The sequence below is a fragment of the Globicephala melas genome, chromosome 17 (genome assembly GCF_963455315.2).
Source record: "Globicephala melas chromosome 17, mGloMel1.2, whole genome shotgun sequence".
In the NCBI taxonomy this organism is placed as follows: Eukaryota; Metazoa; Chordata; class Mammalia; order Artiodactyla; family Delphinidae; genus Globicephala; species Globicephala melas.
Genome location: NC_083330.1, coordinates 5919966 through 5940724, shown reverse-complemented (window position 1 = coordinate 5940724; position 20759 = coordinate 5919966). Strand labels below are relative to the sequence as shown.

The window sequence follows — 20759 nt, the reverse complement described above, 5'->3', positions numbered from 1 at the left end:
ACTAGATGTTGGGTCGAAACCCCTTGCTCCCCAGGGAGAAGCTGGGAGTTGTGAGTTCCCTCCTGACTGTATGTCACTGCACCGGAGGTGGGGTTTCTGATGAAAGTTTCAACCTTTCCTACCCGTTTTGATGTGGATTTTTTTCTCATTTGCCTGATGTGGAGGAGTTGTCCAGCTAGTTTTTGCATTTCTTTCAGAGGGAATTGTTCTGTGTGGAGCTGCAGATTAGAGGTGTCCATGGGAGGAGGTGAATTCAGGAATCTCCTATGTTGCCGTCTTGGACCGGAACTCTCCGTCGGTTTACTTGTAGAATTTCCCTTTCTCTCTGAAATTCCTCACCTCTTCACCCATCAGATCCCTCTTTTCCTATAGATTCTTTAGCATATTTCTTTTATTTATTTAAGAATCCCTGACTGCTGATTCTAACATCTGGTCATTGCAGGGCCTGTTTATAATAACTGCTTTTTAACTTTTTAGAGATTGCGGGTCACATTTTCTTGCTTCTTTGCATAGCTAATATTTTTTATTTGTATATTGAGTATTGTAAAGGCTACATTATAGGAGCTCTGAATTCTTTCATCTTTCTCTGAAAAGTGTTGTTTTTTTGTTGTAGGCAGTAAGTCCTAAGACATAGCCATTAGTTTTAAATGTGGCCCTTTATTGTATGGTGACTCTTCTGGTACTCAATGGAAAACCCGAAGTATTTACCAGTTCCCTCTCATTTGGCATGACTTGAACTCCAAACGCTGCCTCTCAAGAAGAGAAAGATGCTGAAATCTCTGCCCAGGTCGTTTAGGCTCTACCTTCTGCTGCTTTCTGCTCTGTTGCTTGGACTCTCAGCTTAGGTCTGCACAGTTAAGGAGCTAGTCAAGGATTTGAGAGGAGTTTTGCACAGATTTGGGGACGCCTTCCTTTGGCTGCCTCGTTGCTAGGATTCCTCCTCTTAATTCCCAGCCCCGAACTCTGACCTCTGAATCCTTGGCCGGATGAACCTGTCCCTTTCTACTTGAGCTCCATTTCCTGTGTGCAGCACAGTTAGTGGAGCCGTTAGATGAGAAGTCAGTAAATTTAGATCAACCCAGCCTGCTTCCCCTCTTTTAAGGCTGAGATCGCCTGTGACATCTGCCTGTCTTTGGTCATGCTTGTGTCCAGAAATTCTAACTATTATTAGGAGGAGATCAGTCTCATACAACCTATTCTGTCACTGCTGGAAATGGAACCTCAGTTTGCTAATATTGTTTGGAAGTTTGCATTTATGTTCATGAATGATATTAGCCTATAATTTTTCTTTCTTGTAACGTCCTTGTTAAGTTTGGGGATCAAATTTATTCTGACCTCACTGAGTGTATGGAGAAGTATTCCCACTTTTTTTAATTCCATGGAGGAGTTTCTCTTACGTTGGTGGTTTTTTCTTCTCTAAATTTGAGTAGAACTTATTAGTTAAGGCATTTGGGGTTAGACTTTTCTTTATGGAAAGTTTTCAAATTACGGATCACAGAGCTGTCTTCCCAGTCCTGGGCCTCAGTTTCCCTTCCTCTGTAGACAGGTACCATGAGATCCTCCGGACTTGTCTCTCTGGATCTCTCACCATCTACAGAGTTGTGAATTCACTTCCTGGACTTACTCTTAGTCCAGGATCCAATCTTTTCAACTAAATGTATTCAGGAAGCCTTCAACTCTGTAGAAACATAAAAAGATTTTTTCTAAACGCCACAATGACTTTATGCAAAGCAGATGCTGCCAGCCTCTTTGACTTAACCTCACCCTCCGCTCTCCTCAAGAATGTCAGGAAGGTGCACATCGAAGCTCTAAGTGTATGTCCATTGTGTTTCCTTCGGTTCATTGTAAAGGCCTCTATTTTTCTGTCGTTCGATTTGCTTCTCTTTTCTGTTCCCAGAGTTGAGCATCTTCTAAAAAGTATCTCCAAAAAGCATGACTGGACATTTATATGTTCCGGAATCTAAATGTTTGTGGTTGACCTAAGAGAATACAGAAGTAAAGTCACCTCTACGGGTTTTGCTGATGGGAGATTTTGGGTTCAGATGGTCCAGGAGCAGCGTGATGACATCACTGATCACCTTGGAGACGACTGTGGTAGATGGGGCTGGTGGCCTGCTGATAATAACTCCCGATCATATCATTGCTTCTCCTCTGCTTTTTATGTTTATATGTATAATTGATGCTTGAACAACATGGGGGCTAGGGGCGCCGACCCTCCGCATAGTCGAAAACCTGCCAGAAGTTTACAGTCAGCTCTCTGTATCTGTGGTTCTGAATCTGAGCACCAACCGTAGATTGTGTAGTACTGTAGTACATATTTGCTGAAAAAAATGCACGTCCAAGTTCAGCCCGGGGCAGTTCAAGCTGTGTTGTTCAGCGGTCAGCTGTATTCTCTTTATCTACCAGCTGTTTCTTTTTTCCCCCAGCTATTCCTTTTACAGACAAATATTAGATCTACCTATAGAAGTAACAACCTTTTATTTTATTATAATCTTGAGTATTAGATAATCTAAGTTCTTATGACTGTATGTAAGATAAAATACCCATCGATACGGGGGTTCTTCTATATGTACAATTAGCATATGTGTACGCATCAGTCAGGAAAGGCACCGCTCGGGTGACAAAGTGTCCACACGTCTCAGTGATGCTTACAGACCATGGGGTGACAATGAGTCAATGGGGACGGTCTCTGTCTCATGATAGCTTCGCTCAGAGACCCAGACTGATGCCACCGCCACCCTCTGGGACAGTCTCTGCTGTCACACAGGGGGAAGGACATTTGGAAAATCATGCTCAGGTCTTAAAGCTTTTGACTGGACCTGGCACGTGATGCTCCCATTCATGTGTCCTTGGCCAGAGCGAATCCGGAGGCCCTGCCTGACTGTCCAGGACTTGGGGGATGCAGGAGAGCTGGAGCTGTGATCACACGAATGACTATTTCAGTGTGATTCACAAGTTAAGAGCAGGGGAGCACCCAAGGCTTTCCTGCACAGGTTCTAAAGCACTGGTCCTGGGAGTAAACAGTCCCTTTCATCTCATTCTGAAATTGTAACAGAGATACAGTACAGTGGACTAGTAAGTGTAACTAAGAAAATGCAGTGGTGTAATAATCACTACACGATTCCCCGAAAGCTGTTCTTTTTATGTCTAAAGCCACCGAGGTCTTCCCTCTGTCATCGCAGTGAGAGAACTTAGACCTGTTCTCAGATAGTGGCTTCAGAATTATGTGAACAGAGCATCACTCATGCACGGGCTCTGCTCTTCACAGGCATCTCCCCCTTCATGCTTCCTTCCCGGTTCTCAGCTCTGTGATACGTTACTGCCTTTGTTAGTGAAGTATTTAGACAGGGAAACATCACCAGGTAGAGCAAGGATAAAACTAGAGAGTAACAGCCACCGAAATTGCAGCAGTGAAGTGCTGTTCACCTGTGCCTAAAAATAGCACAGTGGAGTAAATGCACGGAAGTTAGCAGCTCTGCGGAGGCTAGCCGGGGAGCGCTCAGCAAAGGACTAGATTCCAGTATGACCTGACGACACATCCAGGAGGACGAGGTACAGGCCTGAGACCTTGGCCTTGTCTAGGGGTGGTCGTCGCTCCTGTTGACCAGTCTTGGGCACTGCGTCAGCCCACATGCAGCCTACCTACAGCAGAACCTCCTCCGTGGGCCCTCGGGAGGCCACACAGGTGTTGAGATACTGACACCTCTGAACTCTTGGGCAACAGCACAAGCTCTGGGGTGGCCAGAGGCCCTGCACCTCTGTCAGCCAGCTACGCACATGTCACTACTTGCTGTGCTTACCTTGCTGGGAAACACTGACCTATAGCTCTGCTTTTGTCACTTTTCAACCACTGCTGTAGTGTTGACTCAGAGATGTTTGAGTTTTATGAATTTACGCAGCCCTCCAGTGAAGGACCGCGGTGCTTCTCCTGGAACACTGGGTTTCTACATTCAGCTGTGCCTTCAGACTCTGGGTCTGTGTCTCGCGGGCTCCTGCCCCCCTCAGCCCCCCTAATCACCCAGGACATAGAATTCAGCTTCTTTACCGTTTTCCGCAAGAGGCCGACCAATCTTCTTTGCTGAAGATTTGGAGGGTCCGGGTCGGGGCTCAGCATCTTAGATCTCTCAAAGCGAACTCTCCTTATTTCGCATGTATTTTCTGTGGCCTCTGTTCTACCGTGCTCCCCTGTCCCCAGGGTGAGGGTGCAATTTCTCCCTCTCCAATTCCCAAATGCAAACTCCCCATCCTTTATCAATCAGAACAAACATTTTAAAAAACAATTCTTGCTGATCAGTCCCTTGCAGTTTATCTGCCATTCCAAGTTATTATCAAGCCACCTCTGTTAAACAAGGTCCCTGACAAGAACTCTGGTGAACCCAGTCAGCTAAATAAGATTCGTGTGTTTTGGATCATTCAGGGATCATTTGAGATGACTTCCTGATTGTTCTTGGCTTTACGAGATGTTTCTTGGCCTGCAAATGAAGTGCTCCTTCCTTAAAAAACACAACAGCGCAAAAAACACCCCAAAACAAAAAAGCACGTGTAACGTGAAAAATGTCCATCAGAGGGCACACCAGCCCACAGACTTGAGCTGTAACTTGAGATTCCGGCTCCAGCTTCCTCTCAATCTTTGTCGGACAAAAGAAGGTGGAATTCTCAGGGATACAGGTGTTACATAAGGTATACATTAAGAGAAGGTTAAGTACATTACTGTGGTTATTTTTTATGTAGAACATAAAGTTGAGTTTAGTAAAAGAAAGAGAGAGAATTGCTGATGTGAAATTTGCAGCAGTTGTTTCCAAAGGGCCTGATGCAGGATGTGCAGAGCAGCGGTGCGTGGGCAGGCGAAGGCTATTGGCTCATGCTGTGGCCCCAATTTTGTCTCCATGTATATCATTATTACTGCTACTACTACTACTACAGTTTTGGGCAGAGGAGTTTAATTACCTGCTAGACCATCCAGATGGAAAAACGCGGTGAAGGAATGGAAACAAGGGTCGTAAACTTAGAAGCAAGGCAGACACTTGTGGACCAGTTTAGGTTTAGACATTCACCAGATTGGACTTTTTTTTTTTTTCTTATTTTTTTTTATTTATTTTTAATTTTTTTGGTACGCGGGCCTCTCACTGTTGTGGCCTCTCCCGTTGCGGAGCACAGGCTCCGTACGCGCAGGCTCAGCGGACATGGCTCGCGGACCCAGCCGCTCCGCGGCATGTGGGGTCCTCCCGGACCGGGACACGAACCCGTGTCCCCTGCATCGACAGGCGGACTCTCAACCACTGCGCCACCAGGGAAGCCCCTGGACTATTTTTTAACATTTAACATAAAACATTTTACCACAAGAACAAAGCAGTGTATTAAAACTGACTTCCAGAATTGTGCAAATTATTTTTTAAACACATAATTTCCCCCGCATTTCTTTAACTGTCAATTTGGGGAGAGGGCAAATTTACCCCAGATACCAAAATTTCATTTTAGAACTTAGTTTATACTTATATTACAGAGTGCCCTAAATTGATACCCTTCTCTAAGCCCTGGGTTTATATCTTCCCTTTAAAATGTGTAAGTACCTTTTAATTAAACTGTCATTCTCAAAGATCTTCTGAAGAAACAATTATGAATTAAACACCTATAACTTCATCTTCCTTTCAGTTATAATGTAGCATTTATCATCTAACCCACAGGGGTCTATCAAGTGAGTAAGGCTGAGTCTCTTGTTTCCTCAGAATACCTGACTGCAACACCTGAGGTACCAGCTGCTCTACTTCTTCATTAATTACTCCTTGTTTGGGAAGATTCTCACACAAAATCATTTTGGAGCCCACGGTCCGACCAGTTTCAAGTGACTGAGATTGCCATGCACTGATACTCTTGAAGGTATTTTTCAAATATATCCTTTCTTCACGTTCACTGTGTGTTTAACATTTTCTTGAAATTCACACACCTTTCTCTGTTGAAGATGCTGGTGTCTCTGAAAAGGTCTGATTGCTTTCTTCATTCTTGAGTGTAAGATGTTTTACTGCACTGTAACAGGAGTATGAAGGGAGGACCTTGTTTTCCTCGGTGGTCCTCCAAGGGTTCACTCGCAGGGTGTTTTCTTTCTTTCTTTTTTTTCCCTTTTTTTCTTATTTATTTAAAAAATTGGAGTAGAGCTGATTTATAGTGCTGTGACAGGGCACTTTCTGAACTGCTGCTGGGGGCGTAGATCAATCAGCTAAGGCCTGGGCGGTGCTGAGTCCCATGGACTTTCCATCTTGAAACTGCAATCTTGGTTCACCTCGAGGGAAGGGAGCTTCCTTCTCCACAGCCCCAGCTCCTGGGCGGGGGCGGGGGGGAGTCCAGCCCTAAGTCATCCAGGCTGCTTTTCTCAGCATCCCATTTTCCCCGGAGCACAGAGCTGGGGAGCAGCCTGGCCAGGCGCCGTCCCATCCCAGTGGGGGGCACTCGGTGGGCACCCGTGTACATCAGTGTCGCAGGGCTGCCATGACAAATTACTGCAAATTGAGTGGCTTACGATCACAGAAATGTATTCTCATGGTTCTGGAGCCCAGAAATCAAGGTGTCCCCAGGGTTGTTCCTTCTGGCGGCCCTGAGGGAGAATCCACTCCCCACCTCTCTCCCAGCCTCCGGCAGTGGCCCTCTGTCCTCTCTGTCCTTTGCCTTGTAGATGCATCACTCCAGTCCCTGCCTTTGTACTCACATCACCTTCTTCTCTGTGTCCCTGTGTCCTCTCCTTTCCTGTCTCTTCTAAGGATACTCTTACTGGATTGTGGGACCACCTAATCCAGGATGATCTTATCTTGAACCTCACATTAATTACATCTGCAAAGACCTTATTCCAAATAAAGTCACATTCTGAGGTTCAGGGTAGACATGAATTTTGGGGGGACATTATTCAACCCAGTACACCACATATATAATTCTGCCTACCTGGGGCTGACATGCCCTCTCAGAGGCATCTAAACCACTTCGAGGATGATTGCTCTAACAGGCCGACACTTTTTTGCAAATTTGAGATTATTTAGATTGTGAAATACTTGTTATGGAAATGTTTAAGTTGGAAATCCATTCATGTCACCAAAGAAATTTTATCATTACACTTATCAATGAAAGAAAAGAAAAAGACATTAAAATTGAAAACAGACTTTCATTTATGTTAAAATCTGTGCATAGTTGTAAAGCAATACAAATTTTGTATATTAGTGCAAATATGTTTTTTATCAATGGTGGTCATCAAGAATTAGCTTCAACCATTTTTAAAGGTCTTGATCAGGGATTGCATATAGACATTTCAAGTATGAAGTCCTATATTAAAAAATTGTATTAGCAAGAAAAAACTTAGAAGTACATTAAATATTTGAAAATACTTTTGGAAGCTTAAATTTAGCATTTAATGTCATTCCAAATACTGTATAGATTTTATAATAATTTTGTACTATAAAGAAGACATCATGATATTTTTTTTTTACCAACTTCCACATGGATGCTTCTAAACCCTCTCTAGTTTGTCTCAGAGCATAGGACAGTTTTTTTGCTATGTGAGTCATAACTTGAAAAAGATGTAACACATCGGCTTGAGAACTTTCTATGCATACGCAAATGCATGTATTTGTTCATGTGTATACATATATAACATACATTTAGCATATATATTTATAAAATTATATTTATGTAAAACCATACGTTAATATATTTTGTATTGTAAACATTTATAAAAGTCTACATGTTTACACAAGTGGAATGATAGTACACATATAATGCAAAAAACTGGCCCTTTTTCTTTAAACAGAAAATTTAGTTATCTTTTTTTAATTTATTTTTTATACAGCAGGTTCTTGTTAGTCATCCATTTTATACACATCAGTGTATACATGTCAATCCCAATCTCCCAATTTATCCCACTACTACCCCCGCCACTTCACCCCTTGGTGTCCATACGTTTGTTCTCTACATCTGTGTCTCAATTTCTGCCCTGCAAACCGGTTCATCTGTACCATTTTCTATGTTCCACGTATATGCATTAATATACGATATTTGTTTTTCTCTTTCTGACTTACTTCACTCTGTATGACAGTCTCTAGATGCATCCACGTCTCTACAAGTGACCCAACTGCGTTCCTTTTTATGGCTGAGTAATATTCCATTGTATATATGTACCACGTCTTCTTCTTATTTTTTTTTTTTTTGTGGTACGCGGGCCTCTCACTGTTGTGGCCTCTCCCGCTGCGGAGCACAGGCTCCAGATGCGCAGGCTCAGCGGCCATAGCTCATGGGCCCAGCCGCTCCACAGCATGTGGGATCTTCCTGGACTGGGGCATGAACCAGCATCAGCAGGCGGACTCTCAACCACTGCGCCACCAGGGAAGCCCTGTACCACATCTTCTTTATCCATTCGTCTGTCGATGGGCATTTAGGTTACTTCCATGTCCTGGCTATTGTAAATAGTGCTGCAGTGAACATGGGGGTGCATGTCTCTTTTTGAATTATGGTTTTCTCTGGGTATATGCCCAGTAGTGGGATTGCTGGATCATATGGTAATTCTATGTTTAGTTTTTTAAGGAACCTCCATACTGTTCTCCATACTGGCTGTATCAATTTACATTCCCACCAACAGTGCAAGAGGGTTCCCTTTTCTTCACACCCTCTCCAGCATTTGTTGTTTGTAGATTTTCTGATGATGCCCATTCTAACTGGTGTGAGGTGATACCTCACTGTAGTTTTGATTTGCATTTCTCTGATAATTAGTGATGTTGACTAGCTTTTCATTTGCTTCTTGGCCATCTCTATGTCTTCTTTGGAGAAATGTCTATTTAGGTCTTCTGCCCATTTTTGGATTGAGTTGTTTGTTTTTTTAATATTGAGCTGCATGAGCTGTTTATATATTTTGGAGATTAATCTTTTGTCCATTGCTTCATTTGCAAATCTTTTCTCCCATTCTGAGGGTTTTTTTCGTCTTGTTTATGGTTTCCTTTGCTGTGCAAAAGCTTTGAAATTTCATTAGGGCCCATTTGTTTATTTTTGTTTTTATTTCCATTACTCTAGGAGGTGGATCAAAAAACATCTTGCTGTGATTTATGTCAAAGAGTGTTCTTCCTATGTTTTCCTCTAGGAGTTTTATAGTGCCCAGTCTTACATTTAGGTCTCTAATCCATTTTGAGTTTATTTTTGTGTATGGTGTTAGGGAGTATTCTAATTTCATTCTTTTACATGTAGCTGTCCAGTTTTCCCAGCACCACTTATTGAAGAGACTGTCTTTTCTCCATTGTATATCCTTGCCTCCTTTGTCATAGATTAGTTGACCATAGGTGCATGGGTTTATCTCTGGGCTTTCTATCTTGTTCCATTAATCTATATTTCTGTTTTTGTGCCAGTACCATATTGTCTTGATGACCGTAGCTTTGTAGTATAGAATGAAGTCAGGGAGTCTGATTCCTCCAGCTCCATTTTTTTCTCTCAAAAATGCTTTGGCTATTCGGGGTCTTTTTTGTCTCCATACAAATTTTAAGATTTTTTGTTCTAGTTAAAAAATGCCATTGGTAATTTGATAGGGATTGCATTGAATCTGTCGATTGCTTTGGGTAGTATAGTCATTTTCACAATATTGATTCTTCCAATGCAAGAACGTGGTATATCTCTCCACCTGTTGGTATCATCTTTAATTTCTTTCATCAGTGTCATAGTTTTCTGCATACAGGTCTTTTGTCTCCCTAGGTAGGTTTATTCCTAGGTATTTTATTCTTTTTGTTGCAATGGTAAATGGGAGTATTTCCTTAATTTCTGTTTCAGATTTTTCATCATCAGTATAGGAATGCAAGAGATTTCTGTGCATTAATTTTGTATCCTGCTACTTTACCAAATTCATTGATTAGCTCTAGTAGTTTTCTGGTGGCATCTTTAGGATTTTCTATGTATAGTATCATGTCATCTGCAAACAGTGACAGTTTTACTTCTTCTTTTCTAATTTTATTCCTTTTATTTCTTTGTCTTCTCTGATTGCTGTGGCTAGGACTTCCAAAACTATGTTGAATAATAGTGGTGAGAGTGGACATCCTTGTCTTGTTCCTGATCTTAGAGGAAATGCTTTCAGTTTTTCACCATTGAGAATGATGTTTGCTGTGGGTTTGTTGTATATGGCCTTTATTATGTTGAGGTAGGTTTCCTCTATGCCCACTTCCTGGAGAGCTTTTATCATAAATGCGTGTTGAATTTTGTGAAAAGCTTTTTCTGCATCTGTTGAGATGATCATATGGTTTTTATTCTTCAATTTGTTAATATGGTGTATCACGTTGATTGATTTGCATATACTGAAGAATCCTTGCATCTCTGGGATAAATCCCACTTGATCATGGTGTATGATCCTTTTAATGTGTTGTTGGATTCTGTTTGCTAATATTTTGTTGAGGATTTTTGCATCTATATTCATCAGTGATATTGGTCTGTAATTTTCTTTTTTTGTAGTAACTTTGCCTGGTTTTGGTATCAGGGTGATGGTGGCCTCATAGAATGAGTTTGGGAGTTTTCCTCCTCTGCAGTTTTTTGGAAGAGTTTGAGAAGGATGGGTATTAGCGCTTCTCTAAATGTTTGATAGAATTCACCTGTGAGGCCATCTGGTCCTGGACTTTTGTTTGTTGGAAGATTTTTAATCACAGTTTCAATTTCATTACTTGTGGTTGGTCTGTTCATATTTTCTACTTCTTCCTGGTTCAGGCTTGGAAGGTTATACCTTTCTAAGAATTGGTCCATTTCTTCCAGGTTGTCCATTTTATTGGCATATAGTTGCTTATGGTAATCTCTCATGATCTTTTATATTTCTGCAGCATCAGTTGTTACTTCTTTTTCATTTCTAATTCTATTGATTTGAGTCTCTTCCGTTTTTTTCTTGATGAGTCTGGCTAATGGTTTATCAATTTTGTTTATCTTCTCAAAGAACCAGATTTTAGTTTTATTGATCTTTGCTATAGTTTCCTTCATTTCTTTTTCATTTTTTTCTGATCTGATCTTTATGATTTCTTTCCTTCTGCTAACTTTGGGTTTTGTTTGTTCTTCTTTCTCTAGTTCCTTTAGGTGTAACGTTAGATTGTTTATTTGAGGTTTTTTTTGTTTCTTGAGGTAGGCTTGTATAGCTATAAACTTCCCTCTTAGAACTGCTTTTGCTGCATCCCATAGGTTTTGGATTGTTGTGCTTTCATTGTCATTTGTCTCTAGATATTTTTTATTTCCTCTTTGATTTCTTCAGTGATCTATTGGTTATTTAGTAACGTATTGTTTAGCCTCCATGTGTTTGTGCTTTTTACGTATTTTTCCCTGTAATTGATTTCTAATCTCATAGCGTGTGGTCAGAAATGATGCTTGGTATGATTTCAGTTTTCTTAAATTTACTAAGGCTTGATTTGTGACCCAAGATGTGATCTATCCTGGCGAATGTTCCATGCACACTTGAGAAGAAAGTGTAATCTGCGGTTTTGGATAAAATGTCCTATAAATATCAGTTAAATCTATCTGCTCTGTTATGTCATTTAAAGCTTGTGTTTCCTGATTAATTTTCTGTTTAGATGATCTGTCCATTGGTGTAAGTGAGGTGTTAAAGTCCCCCACTATTATTGTGTTACTGTCGATTTCCTCTTTTAGAGCTGTTAGCAGTTGCCTTATGTATTGAGGTGCTCCTATGTTGGGTGCATATATATTTATAATTGTTATATCTTATTCTTGGATTGATCCCTTGATCATTATGTAGGGTCCTTCCTTGTCTCTTTTAACATTCTTTATTTTAAAGTCTATTTTATCTGATATGAGTATTGCTACTCCAGCTTTCTTTTGATTTCCATTTGCATGAAATATCTTTTTCCATCCCCTCACTTTCAGTCTGTATGTGTCCCTAGGTCTGAAGTGAGTCTCTTGTAGACAGCATATACATGGGTCTTGTTTCTGTATCCATTCAGCAAGCCTGTGTCTTTTGGTTGGAGCATTTAATCCATTCACATTTAAGGTAATTATCGATATGTATGTTCCTATTACCATTTTCTTAATTGTTTTGGGTTTGTTTTTGTAGGTCCTGTTCTTCTCTTGTGTTTCCCACTTAGAGAAGTTCCTTTAGCATTTGTTGTAGAGCTGGTTTGGTGGTGCTGAATTCTCTTAGCTTTTGCTTGTCTGTAAAGCTTTTGATTTCTCCATCGAATCTGAATGAGGTCCTTGACGGGTAGAGTAATCTTGGTTGTAGGTTCATCCCTTTCATCACTTTAAGTATATCATGCCACTCCCTTCTGACTTGTAGAGTTTCTGCTGAGAAATCAGCTGTTAACCTTATGGGAGTTCCCTTGTATGTTATTTGTCTTTTTACCCTTGCTGCTTTCAATAATTTTTCTTTATCTTTTATTTTTGCCAGTTTGATTGCTATGTGTCTCGGCGTGTTTCTCCTTGGGTTTATCCTGTATGGGACTCTCTGTGCTTCCTGGACTTGGGTGGCTATTTCCTTTCCCATGTTAAGGAAGTTTTCAACTATAATCTCTTCAAATATTTTCTTGGGTCCTTTCTCTCTCTCTTCTCCTTCTGGGACCCGTATAATGTGCATGTTGTTGCATTTAATGTTGTCCCAGAGGTCTCTTAGGCTGTCTTCATTTACTTTCATTCTTTTTTCTTTTTTCTGTTCCACAGCAGTGAATTCCACCATTCTGTCTTCCAGGTCACTTATCCATTCTTCTGCCTCAGTTATTCTGCTATTGATTCTTTCTAGTGTATTTTTCATTTCAGTTATTGTATTGTTCATCTCTGTTTGTTTGTTCTTTAATTCTTCTAGGTCTTTGTTAAACATTTCTTGCATCTTCTTGATCTTTGCCTCCATTCTTTTTCTGAGGTCCTGGATCATCTTCACTATCATTATTCTGAATTCTTTTTCTGGAAGGTTGCCTATCTCCACTTCATTTGGTTGTTTTTCTGGGATTTTATCTTGTTCCTTCATCTGGTGCATAGCCCTCTGCCTTTTCATCTTGTCTGTCTTTCTGTGAATGTGGTTTTTGTTCCACAGGCTGCAGGATTGTAGTTCTTCTTGCTTCTGCTGTCTGCCTTCTGGTGGATGAGGCTATCTAAGAGGATTAATGGGAGGGACTGGTGGTGGGTAGAGCTGGCTGTTGCTCTAGTGGGCAGAGCTCAGTAAAACTTTAGTCCGCTTGTGCGCTGTTGGGTGGGGCTGGTTTCCCTCCCTGTTGGTTGTTTGGCCTGAGGTGACCCAACATTGGAGCCTACCCGGGCTCTTTGGTGGGGCTAATGGCAGACTGTGGGAGGGCGCACGCCAAGGAGTACTTCCCAGAACTCTGGTTCAGTCTCCTATGGGGTCATTGCTCCTTCCCCTGGGTCCCGATGTGCACACTAATTTGTGTGTGCCCTCCAAGAGTGGAGTCTCTGTTTCCCCCAGTCCTGTTGAAGTCTTGCAATCAAATCCCACTAGCCTTCAAAGTCTGATTATCTAGGAATTCCTCCTGCTGTTGCCGGACCTCCAGGTTGGGAAGCCTGATGTGGGGCTCAGAACCGTCACTCCAGTGGGTGGGCTTCTGTGGTATAAATGTTCTCCAGTTTGTGAGTCATCCACCCAGCAGTTATGGTATTTGATTTTATTGTGATTGTGCCCCTCCTACCGTCTCATTGCGGCTTCTCCTTTGTCTTTGCATGTGGGGTATCTTTTTTGTTGAGTTCCTGTGTCTTCCAGTCGATGATCATTCAGCAGTTAGTTGTGGTTCTGGTGTTCTCGAAAGAGGGAGTGAGAGCATGTCCTTCTACTCCTCCATCTTGAACCAATCTCTAGTTATCTTTTCTTATAAGTATGCATAAAACTATGTTATTTTAAAAAATGGCTGCACAATGTTCCATATGTTATAGCTGTATCAATGCCCTATAACTTATTTTGTCAGTCTCCTATTAATAACATTTAGATTGTTTCCAAATTTATTTCATTTTTGCTATCACCAATAATGCTGCAGTGATTATTTGTGTAGAAATATCATTATAAATCCCTAGGAGTAGAATTATGGCATCAAAAGCTATGTGATTTAAATTTTTGATGGGTGCAATCGTCCGCCCTTACCCACAGGGGTTACATTCCAAGACCCTCAGAGGATGTCTGAAACCACGGATAGTACCAAACCCCGTATACACTATGCTTTATCTTATACATACGTATTGATGATAAAGTTTAGTTTATAAATTAGGCAGAGTAAAGAATTAACAATAACAATATAAAATTATTTTATAACTACTAATAAAATAGAACAATTATAACAGTGCCCTGTATGTAATACAAGTTATGCGAATATGGTCTTTCTCTCTCAAAATACCTGATCGTCCTGTATTCACCCTTCTTCTTGTGATGATGTGAGGTGATAAAATGCCGACATGATGAGATGAAGTGAAGTGAGTGACCGTAGGCACAGTGACGTAGCATTGGGCTCCTACCAGCCTTCTGCCAGTGCATCAGAAGGAGAATCATTGAACTGTGATGCTGTTGGTGGTTGGACGTCAGGTGTAGACGATGTTGATTGTTGGGGCTCCTGCATAAGACGGAGCAGCGTGAGATTTCATAATGTTAATCAAAACGGCTTGCAATTTAAAACTGATGAATAGTTTATTTGGTATTTTTGGACTGCAGTTGACCCGGAAAGTGAAGGCATGCGTGAGGGGGGATGGGTGAGCTTTGAAATTACCAGCAAACTTTGGCACCAGTTTACACTCTCACAGTTTAAGGGGGAGCCTGTTTTCCCACCCGGTTTCCAACAGTCTTTTTAAAGTGTTGATCTGAGAGGTGGAAAGTGCTGTTTCCTTTCTTTCTTTAATTATAGGTGAGAAAATAAAAGGGAGAAATGAGAAATGAGATTGCTCATACTAAATAATTCAGTCAACAGTCACCTGTAGGAGATAACATAAGAACTTCAGAGAGACTTAGCTCTTAATTGTTCCATGAGTCAGTAAAAAAAAAAAAAAAAAAAAAAAAGGAAATTATGATAAATACGTTTGATAGGAAAACCAACTTTACTTTCACTTCAAGAGTGTTTTAGCCATTATTGTAATGGACACTGACAGTGAACGTGGCGCCTGTCATGCTGGAAGAGCAAGTTATAGAACTCAGATCACGGGACTGAGAGCTAGGAGACCCGGAGAATAGTTATATATGTAATTGGTCTCATGTCATCATCTTTTGTATAATTAGTAGTGTGATTGGGGCAAATCATTGAACCATTTAGCCCTTCTGTGTCTATTTCCTCGTGTGTGTAAAGAATAAGGTTAGGATCTTGAGACCTTAAAAAATGTGAATTTAGGAATGTCTAAATTGAATAAATATTGCTATTGATGAGGATTTCCAAAATGAGAAATTTTCCTATCCTATTTCTCCAGTAGGTGGTGATATTATAACATTCAAAATAGTTACTGTTCTAGTAACTAACTGCAATTCTCCCCTTAGGATTCATTTTAGAAATATATTCTTTGCCATTGTAGTAAAATTTTAGTGTTATATACAAAGAGTACATTTATGAAATGTATTATGTTACATTTAATATAGTTACTTAGGGTATCAATTGATTGTTCATTTGTTCTTTTAATGTCTATAAAATCAGACTCCAAATCTAATTACCTCAGACATGACTTCCAATCTGTTATAGTTTCTTTAATTCAGTTAATTTTATAAATAGTTTCAGTTTTAATTAATCCATTTAATTAGAAGACTAAGAGTGGAAATAGATTGAACTTTGTTTATTTTACTGAAACTGTAAAAATACTGTATAAGAAGTTATTTGAAGGAGAGCCTCAAGTAAGGTCTCTGGATATCTTTTTAGAAAGTCAACATTTACTAATTGTATAATTATACAGAAAATCAAGGACATCAAACCAAAAAGTGAAATTTCACCAGAGTTGCAAGATTTTAGCATAATTAAAAAAAATCAATTTCATACATACATTAATGACATAGAGTTAGAAAATAAAATGTCAACATGTTATGTAATAACAGCAACAATAGCTGTGCATAAATGGATAGTGATTTATCTTTTAACATAAAATATATATTAAAGAAATACAATAAAACCTTATTGGGAAGAATAAAGGAAGACACATAATTACAGGGATTAAATATAGTAAACATGAAAATACTATTCTACGTTAAACATAGATTAAACATAAATATTTGTTAAGAGCCTGTATGGAACATTTTATACAACTTGATAAGTTAACAGTGAAAATCTTTTGGAAAAATCAGCAAGCAAGTACATAAAATATGTTTTTTAAGATCATAATAATAGACTTACTCTGTAAAATTTTAAAACACTTTATGAAACTTTTGTCAAAATTAAATAGTAACTGGAGAATAATGTTAAAAGTGATCTTGGAAATAAAAAAAGATTTAGAAATGATTACGATAAAGCTGTCTTATTCCCCAAATGTGGCATGCTTACAGATCCTTATATCATATAAAAATATCTATGTTAATACAAAACACTTATACAAGAATTGACCCTGCTGAATGCCACTGATAAATAACCAACATTGGTCCTTAATATGTAGTTTAGAAGACCTAGAATCATTGTGTGCTACTTAGAAGAAAATCTTTGAAATTTTGCTTTATCTTTAAAAAAAAAAGATTTAGATTAAGAATTAGAAATCACAGAAAGAATTGTTACACACTGTTTTTTAAGCAAGACGTGTAATCTTACTGTAAAATTTTAAAGTTGGGTGGCAATACTGAGTTGATTTAGGAGGTATTACCTGAAATGAAGGATAGGGGATGAGATAGAGACTGTAAATTTCAATTTTCTTTTCTTACAGAATGAATAAATCCAAACTCTCAAAACCCTTCCTATATGAACACCGGAACCCAATAGACTTGGATAAGTGTATCTGAACTCTCATAATCTGGACTCAGGAACTAAATAGATAAAGATAATAAGGGATACTTACATATTATCACAGATTTGAGCAAAACTGAAAGGAGAGAGGAGCCTAAGAAAACCATAGTCTAATTTTGTTAAGTGCAGAGAGGTCTGTGCAGACACAAGAGCGTTCCTTTGTGTCCTGGGCACACAGCTGGACCACTTCTCCCAGCCTGCCCTCAGGTGGGTGTGGCCATGTGGGTGGGAGTCTGTTCAGCCTTTCAAGCCAGCTGGTCAAAACCTCCTGTGTGGCCCCTCACACTTTTCCCCCCGCCTCCCCACCAAGTGCAGAGGAAGGAATTGGCCAAGGGCTCCATGGCCTAGGGGATGTGTAGAACCACACATGGAAGGAGGCTGGTCCCTTAGCTGATGCTTCCCTGGAATATTTATATTCAACTTTGCATGAATGAAAAATCTCACAGTCAAAATGAGATTCGGGGATTTGTTTTACGGCAACAGGTGCTACTTTTTCTAAATAATACGTTACTGGATTTTTATTTCTATTTGTTAAATTACATTTTTTCTTAGTTTAAATTAATATATGATTGATATTTTACATGCTACTTTTTTTGCTTAACATTTCCATGAACTTATTTTCGTATGTAAAGAATGTTGACATGCTAACCATCTTTAACACCATATTCATATTTCATAGTGGTCATATTCTCTTGTATTTACTTATCAAATCTCGACTCTTTGGCATTAAGTTTCCAATTTTTCACCATAAGTTATGTTTCTTAGTACCTCTGTACCAATTATTTTGGGGGCTTTATTCAAAGTGAATTATGTGGTCAAATAAATGAACGGTTGAAAAGGATAAATGTGGTCAATGGCTGTCACGCACTCTGTGAATTCCTAAAAATCACTGCGTTGTGCAAAACTGTGTGATAAAAAACATGACCCACTAAAGAAAAAATGGTAAGTTGGACTTTATTAAAATTATAAACTTCTGCTCTGTGAAAGACACTGTTGAGAGAATGAAAAGATAAGCCAGATTTCACAAAAATATACAAAGAATTCTTAAAACTCAACAATAAGAAAAGAAGCAACCCAGTTAAAAATGGGCAAAAGATCTGAACAGACACCTCACCAAAGAAGATATACAGATGGCAAATAAGCATATGAAAAGATGCTCAACATCGTATGTTATTAGGGAATTGGAATTAAAACAACGGGATACTACTACATACCAATGAGAATGCCTAAAAGCCAAAACACTGACAGCACCCAATGCTGGCCAGGGTGTGGAGCAACAGGAACTCTCATTTACTCCTGAGGGGAATGCAAAGTGGTATAGCCACTTTGGAAGACAGTCTGGCCGTTTCTTGCAAAATTAAACGTGCTCTTACCATGTGATACAGCAATAGTGCTCCTTGAGTTGAAAACTTAATAGCACTGAAATGAACTGAAAATTTATGTCCACCCACAAAGAAAACCTGCACACAAATACTTATAGCAGCTTTATTCATGATTACCCAAACTTGCAAGCCACCAAAATGTCCTTCAGTAGGTGAATGGATAAACAAACTGTGGTACATTCATGCCATGGAATATCACTCAACAGTAAAATGAAGTGAGCTATCAAGTCACAGAAATACGTGGCAGAATCTTAAATGCTAAGTGAAAGGGTATAATCCGAAAAAGCTACACACTGTATGAATCCAACTATATGGCATTCTGTAAATGGCAAAACTCTGGAGACAGTAAAGACATTAGTGGTTGCTAGGGGCTTGGGGGGAGGCAGGAATGAATAGGTGGAGCTCAGGGGATTTTTAGAGCAATGAAACTATTCTGTATGACACTGGGGGATACATGTCATTATACATCTGTCAAAACCCATAGAATATGCAGCACAAAGAGTGAACTATGGACTTCAGTTAATGTACCAATGTTGGCTCATCAAATGTGACAAGCATACCACACTTATATTAGATGCTAATAATAGGGCAGTCGTGTGTTTGGGAGTCTGTGCTTTTTGCTCAGTTTTTCTGTACACGTAAAATTGCTCTAAAAAATAAAGTCTATTAATTAAAAAACAAGCAAACAAAGCAACAAATAAACACCACAGGGCAAAAATGGGATTAGGGACATGACACTCAAATACTTCATGAATGATATGCATGAATTTGACAGAATAATTTAGAAATAATATTTTTAAAACATTAAGTACAGCTTTAAAAAACACTAAAATTGTCAATGTTGGTGTGACAAAGAAGAAACAGTTGGATGTATTTATTGCCACTCATCTTCATGAGTAATATGTGTACATAACTAGGGATGTGGATGTGTGTGTCTTGTTTACCTGGTACATGGAGTTAACTGGTACATAATTGATGGGAGTATATGTGTTTCATGTTTTCCTACCCAGTTTAGCTGGGTGCAGTATTCCTAGTGCTTCTTACAGACAAAAATCACACATAAGGAAATGGGAAATTTGCATTATACTCAAATTGTTCTCAAATTAAATAACTAATTAATTGTGCTAGAAAAAATTTGATTTTCAAAGCAAGCGTTGTAACAAAAGGGAGTGTAGTATTAGAAGGCTTATGGAGGGACTTCCCTGGTAGTGCAGTGGTTAAGAATCCGCCTGCCAATGCAGGGGACACAGGTTCGAGCCCTGGTCTGGGAAGATCCCACATGCCACGGAGCAACTAAGCCCGTGTGCCACAACTACTGAGCCCACGAGCCACAACTTCTGAAGCCCGCATGCCTAGAGCCCGTGCTCCGCAACAAGAGAAGCCACCACAATGAGAAGCCCGCGCACCGCAACGAAGAGTAGCCCCCGCTTGCTGCAACTAGAGAAAGCCCATGTGCAGCAACGAATACCCAACGCAGCCAGAAATAAGTAAATAAATGAATACATTTATTAAAAAAAAAAAAAGGAAGGCTTATAGAAAACAGCAGTCTGCTGTTCTACTATTTCTACTCCAGAAGTTCGGCCAACAGAGCTGTGACTTTCCGCACTGTTTGTCTGTTTCTTCGGGTAATCAGGTCCATTTTATTAAAAAAAGAAATGCTTAAATTGCTATTTCTTTAGTAGTAATTTTAAAAATTAACTACTGCACAGACTTAAGTTTTGTACACCCCTCACCCCCATGTTCCCCCATGCTTGTGTCAGTCGACGTTGAGTGTTATCATGACTTTGTAAATATTGCTTGACATTAAGTCAAGTGGTTTCCTGTGAATATCTTTCCTTTCCTGCAGAGTTTTTGTCTTTAACATTGACTCTTATTATTTGTATTTATTATGGTTGGTCTCACAGCCGTGTGGTGGTAACTGAAATTTATTTGATTTATATTTCTTTCCTGCCTCCAGTGAAATGTGAGCACTGGCATTATTTGTATCAGTTCTGTGTATATTCGGAATGTGAAACTTTTATTAGTTATGTTGTCAGTTTGGGAATTTCGTTGCTTTCTTTTTAAAACATTTATCCGTGTCATTTTACACATCTTTCTATTTTTTTCTGACATATATAGTTTTAGTGTGTGTTTTATACTGTAACTCATTTAGAATGTATTACGGTGTATGATGTGACATTTGGATCTAATTTATTCCTTCTTTGTACCGACATCAGTACTCCAGACATTTCATTGCCAGTGATTTTTCCCTCATTGGCCTTGCTTTATTTGTTTGTTTTTAGAATTACGTCTAGCTCATTGTTCATGTCATTTGTTCTCTCAAAACCTGCACTATTCTCATAGAATTGATGGTTTGTTAATAATGTCTATACTGGGATTTTCTTTCTTCGCAGTTGAACTTTATTTCCTTGAGTATGGTTTTAGTGCTGCTGACTCTGTTTCCCCTAGTATCTCTATTATTTGGTGGTTAGATGACCCCATTCCCCTCCCCCCA

The 20759-nt window shown here is 39.4% G+C and overlaps 1 long non-coding RNA gene across 1 annotated transcript in view; it reads left to right on the top strand.

The window, feature by feature from the left end:
• Window positions 1-5737: 5737 nt before the first annotated feature.
• Window positions 5738-20759, top strand: part of LOC132593737 (uncharacterized) — a 148192-nt gene continuing 133170 nt past the window's right edge. The window contains exon 1 of the long non-coding RNA XR_009559526.1: window positions 5738-5877. This is a non-coding gene — a long non-coding RNA (uncharacterized lncRNA). The remainder of the gene's footprint in view (window positions 5878-20759) is intronic.